Here is a 6,096-nt window from a genome sequence, read left to right on the forward strand (position 1 = left end):
TGTGTTGCGAAGACTGGCAGTGACTACAGTGGAAGAGCTGTTGTGCAGGGGCTGACACTATGGAGCAGCTTTTAATTTAGTAGGGTTCTGGTGCCTGCCCAGTTTGCCTTTTGGGTGTGTTGTCCACAAAGGCAGCCGGGTGGTGCTCTGGCTCAGTCCAACGTAGGCCACTGGGTGTGCTGGCCCTGGGGCTTCCTGGGGAGGGCCCCTGTTGCAGGCCTACTTTACCAGCAGACTGTGCCCCACCTGAGGCCACCTGGCATGAGTCACAAAGCAACCCAAATATGTCTTCCACCCATGCTGTACCTGGAGATACCCAGGACAGGCTAAGTGGGAACGAAGGCTGGCTGGTGCTAGTGCTGGGCTTGGGACTATTTAGCAAGAGTTTCAAGTCAAGCCAAGGATAGATGCTTCTTTGTGTGTTTTTTTTTGCTTTAAATTTTTTTTAAATTTATTGGGGTGACAATTGTTAATAAAATTACATAGATTTCAGGTGTACCATTCTGTATCACATCATCTATAAATCCCATTGTGCGTTCACCACTCAGAGTCAGTTCTCCTTCCATCACCATATATTTGATACCCCTTTACCCTCATCTCCCACCCACCCCCACCCCCCTTACCCTCTGGTAACCACTAAACTATTGTCTGTGTCTATGAGTTTCTGTTTCTCATTTCTTTGTCTTGTTCTTTTGTTGTTTTTGGTTTACATACCACATATCAGTGAAATCACATGGTTCTCTGCTTTTTCTGTCTGAATTATTTCGCTCAGTATTACATTCTCAAGATCCATACATGTTGTCACAAATGTTCCTATATCATCTTTACTTACCGCCGAATAGTATTCCATTGTGTATATATACCACAACTTCTTTATCCATTCATCTATCGAAGGACATTTTGGCTGTTTCCATGTCTTGGCCACCGTAAACAAAGCTGCAATGAACATTGGAGCACACGTGTCTTTATGTATAAATGTTTTCAGATTTTTTGGGTAGATACCCAGGAGAGGGATTGCAGGGTCATATGACAATTCTATTAGTAATTTTTTGAGGAACCTCCACACTGCCTTCCATAGTGGCTGCACCAGTCTGCATTCCCACCAACAGTGTATGAGGGTTCCTTTTTCTCCACAGCCTCTCCAACACTTGTTACTATTTGTCTTGTTGATGATAGCCATTCTGACTGGGGTGAGGTGATATCTCATTGTGGTTTTTATTTGCATTTCTCTGATGATTAGTGACGTTGAGCATTTTTTCATATGTCTATTTGCCATTTGTATGTCCTCTTTGGAGAAATGTCTCTTCAAGTCCTCTTCCCATTTTTCAATTGGGTTGTTTGTTTTTTCTGTTGTTGAGTTGCATGAGTTCCTTATATATTCTGGATATTAGCCCCTTATTGGAGGCACTATTTGTAAAAATCTCCCATTCAGTTGGTGGCAGAAGACACAAAGAAATGGAAAGACATTCCGTGCTCATGGATTGGAAGAATCAACATAGTTAAAATGGCCATATTACCCACAGCAATATACAGATTTAATGCAATCCCCATCAAAATCCCAATGGCATTTTTTAAAGAAATAGAACAAAAAATCATCAGATTTGTTTGGAACCACAAAAGACCCCGAATAGCCAAAGCAATCTTAAGAAAAAAGAACAATGCTGGAGGTATCACACTCCCTGACTTTGGCTTGTACTACAGGGCTACAATAATCAAAACAGCATGGTATTGGCAGAAAAACAGACACATAGACCAATGGAATAGAATTGAGAACCCAGAAATAAAACCATATAAATATGGACAGATAATTTTTGACAAAGAAGCTAAAAACATACAATGGAGGAAAGACAGCCTCTTCAATAAATGGTGCTGGGAGAATTGGATAACCACGTGCAAAAGAATGAAACTGGACTGCTATTTGTCATCATGTACCAAAATTAATTCAAAATTGATCAAAGACTTAAGCATAAGACCTGACACAATAAACTGCATAGAAGAAAACATAGGTACTGAACTTATGGACCTTGGGTTCAAAGAGCATTTTATGAATTTGAGTCCAAAGACAATGGAAGTAAAAGCTAAAATAAACGAATGGGACTATATGAAACTTAAAAGCTTCTGCACAGCAAAAGAAACCATCGACAAAATAAAGGGGATTGTTTTCTTAATTTCTCCTTCTGATATTTTATTATTGGTATATACAAATGCAACTGATTTATGAATATGAATTTTGTATCCTACTCCTTTACTAAATTCATTTATCAGTTCTAATATTTTGTTTGTGAAGTCTTTAGTGTTCTCTATATATAGTATCATGTCATCTGCATATAATGACAATTTTACTTCCTCCTTACCAATTTGGATGCCTTTTATTTCTTTTTCTTGTCTGATTGCTGTGGCTAGAACTTCCAGCGCTATGTTTAATAGAAGTGGAGAAAGTGGGCAACCTTGTCTTGTTCCTGAACTTAGGGGGCATGGCTTTAGCTTTTCCCCATTGCATATGATGTTAGCTCTGAGTTGACCATATATGGCCTTTGTTATGTTGAGATATGGTCCCTCTATTCCCACTTTCTTAAGAGTTTTTATCATGAATGTCTGCTGGATTTTGTCAAATGCCTTTTCTGCATGTATTGATATGATCATATGATTTTTATTTTTCATTTTGTTAGTGTGGTGTATCACATTAATTGGTTTACGGATGTTGAACCACCCTGGCATACCAGGAATGAATCCCACTTGATCATGGTGTATGATCTTCTTAATGTATTGTTGAATTCTGTTCATTAAAATTTTATTGAGGACTTTTGCATCTATGTTCATTAGAGATATCAGCCTGTAGTTCTCTTTTTTTTTGTAGTGTCTTTGTCTGATTTTGGGATCAGGGTGATAGTGGCCTCATAAAAAGTTTTGGGGAGACTTCCCTCCTTCTGGATTTTTTGGAGTAGTTTGAGGAGAATAGATGATAATTCTTTTTTTGAATATTTTGTAAAATTCACCTATAAAGCCATCTATTCTAGGGCTTTTGTTTGTTGGGAGCTTGTTGATTACTGATTCAATTTCCCTAGTAGTAGTCATAGTCAGTCTATTCAGGTTTTCCGTTTTCTTGAGTTAGCCATGGAAGGTTGTATGCTTCTAGAAAATTGTCCATTTCTTCCAGATTTTCTAATTTGTTGGCATATAGTTGCTCATAGTTATTTTTTAAAAATTTTTGTATTTCTGTGGTGTCTCTTGTCACTTCTCTTTCATTTCTGATTTTATTAATTTGGGTTCTCTCTCTCTCTCTTTATCTCTCTCTCTCTCTCTCTCTCTCTGATGAGTCAGTCTAAGAGTTTGTCGATTTTGTTTATCTTCTCTAAAAACCAACTCTTGGATTCATTGATCTTTTGTATTGTGTTTTTGGTCTCTATTTTATTTATTTCCACTCTGATCTTTATTATCTCCCTCCTTGTACTCTCTTTGGGCTTATTTTGCTGTTCTTTCCCCAAATCCCTTAAGTGTAAAGATTAACTATTGATTAGTGGTTTTTCTTGTTTCTTTAGTTAGGCCTGCATTGCTATGAATTTCCCTCTTAGGACTGCTTTCACTGCATTCCATAGATTTTGTGTTGTCGTGTTTTCATTTTCGTTTGTCTCAAGTTATATTTTGGTTTTTTCCTTGATCTCCTGCTTGACCCATTCATTATTTAGTAACATGTTATTCAGCCTCCATGTATCTGTGTGTCTTCCAATTTTTCTCCTGTAGTTGATTTCTAATTTCATAGCACTGTGGTCAGAGAAGACAATTGGTATGATTTCAATCTTCTTTAATTTATCAAGACTTGTTTTGTGGCCTAATATGTGGTCTATCTAGGAAAATGTTCCATGTGCGCTTGAGAAGAATGTGTATTCCGCAGCTTTAGGGTGAAATGCTCTGAAAATATTGATTAAAGCCAAGTGGTCCAATGTGTCATTTAAGGCCATTGTTTTCCTATTGATTTTCTGTCTTCAAGACCTGTCCCTTGTTGTCAGAGGTGTGTTGAAGTCCCCTACTATGACAGTGTTACTGTTGGTCTCTGTCTTTATGTCAGTCAATATGTTTTATATATTTAGGTGCTCCATAGTTGGATGCATAGATGTTTATCAGGGTGATATCCTCTTGTTGGATCAATCCCTTTATTATTATGTAGTGCCTATCTTTGTCTTTTAATATACTCTTCATTTTAAAGTCTATTTTGTCAGATATAAGTATTGCAACCCCAGGTGTTTTTTTTTATCATTTCCATTTGCATGAAATATCTTACTCCAACTGTTTGCTTTCAGCCTGTGTGTGCCTTTTGATCTGAGGTGAGTCTCTTGTATACAGCATATACAAGGGTCTTGCTTTCTTATCCACTCAGTCACCTTATTTTTTCGATTGGAGCATTTAATCCATTTACATTTAAAGTGATTATTGATAGGTACATAGTTATTGCCATTTTTGAATTTGTAGTTAGATTGTTTTCATCTTTCTTCTGCTTACAGAAATCCTTTTAATATTTTCTGCAATGCTGGCTTGGTGGTAATAAATTCCTTTAGCTTATTCTTTTCTGGGAAGCTCTTTATCACTCCTTCAATTTTAAATGATAGCCTTGCTGGATAAAGCAATCTAGGTTGTAGGCCTTTATTTTTCATCACTTGAGTACCTCCTGCCACTCCGTCCTGACCTGCAAAGTTTCTGTAGAAAAGTCATTTGATTGTCTTACAGGAGTTCCCTTGTATGTAATCCGCTGTCTTTCTCTTGCTGTTTTTAGGATTCTGTTTGTCTTTAACCTTTGCCATTTTAACTATAACGTGTCTTGGTGTGCACCTGTTTGGGTTTATCCTGGTTGGAACTCTCTGCACTTCCTGGGTTTTTATGTCAATTTCCTTCACCAGGTTAGGGAAGTTTTGGGTGTTTATTACTTCAAATATGTTTTTGATCCCTTGCTCCCTCTTTTCACCTTCTGGTATTCCTATGATGCGAAAGTTGTTGCTCTTGATGTCATCCCAGAGGTCTCTGAAACCATTTTCATTGTTTTTTATTCTTTTTCTTTTTGTTGTTCCGTTTGGGTGATCTTTGCTAACTTTTCTTCTAAGTCACTGATTCAATCCTCTGCCTCATCTAACCTGCTTGTAATTCCTTCAAGTGTGCTCTTTATTTCAGTTATTGTATTCTTTAGTTCTAACTGGTTGTTCATTATATTTCTCTATCTTTCTTTACGTCATCACTAAGCTCCTTAAACATTCTTATCATCAGAGATCTGAACTCTGTCTCTGATAGGTTGGTTACCTTTATTTCATTTTGTTCCAGTTCTGGAAGTTTCTTCTGATCTTTTATTTGGGACATGTTTCTTTGTTTCCCCATTCTGGCTGACATCTGTGTTTGCTTTAATGTATTAGGTAGATCCCCTAGGGTTCTTGGTTTTTGCTGGGTTATCTTATGTAGTATGTGTCCTTTATAATTGACTCACACCACTTCCCTATTCTCCTGTGCGTGTGCTCCAAAGGTGACCCTTGTGGTGTGTATGTTGTCCTGTTAAAGTTGATCTTTAATTGCTTTTGTCTCATCATTATGTGGGATTGACTCCTAGGCTGACCAGTTGTGAGGCTTGTCTTTGCCCACAGTGGATGTGCATCAGGGTTGACTGCTCAAATGAGGCTTGGACCCTATGGGCTCTTATGCCTGTAGAGAATTCCCTCTGGGTGTGACACTTGTAGGTCAAGTCCGGTAATACTCTGGTTTGTTCTGGAGTTGGCTTCTGGGTGTGTTGAATCTTGTGCCTCTTGGGCTGGGCCCTGGTGTAGGGCAATTCAGAACAAAACAAATCACCAACACAACAACAACAACAACAAAAACCAACTACACTCACATGTAAAAACAACCAATAACCCATACTCAACACAGGCAAAAACATCAAAAATACAAAAAAAAAAAGAAAAAAAAAAAAAAAAGAAAGAAAGAACGAAAGAAAAAAAGCAGGGCCAATCTTGGCTTAAGCTCACCAAGTAACCTCCAGGTTGTCTTCTGCTGTACCAAACAGTCCTCTGTGTCTTGTGCAGGCAGAGCCGCCCACCTGGTGCCCAGAGTCACCCTGACACT

This window comes from Rhinolophus sinicus, chromosome 18, assembly GCF_057876585.1.
Source record: "Rhinolophus sinicus isolate RSI-liver-muscle chromosome 18, RSI-T2T, whole genome shotgun sequence".
NCBI classification, from domain to species: domain Eukaryota; kingdom Metazoa; phylum Chordata; class Mammalia; order Chiroptera; family Rhinolophidae; genus Rhinolophus; species Rhinolophus sinicus.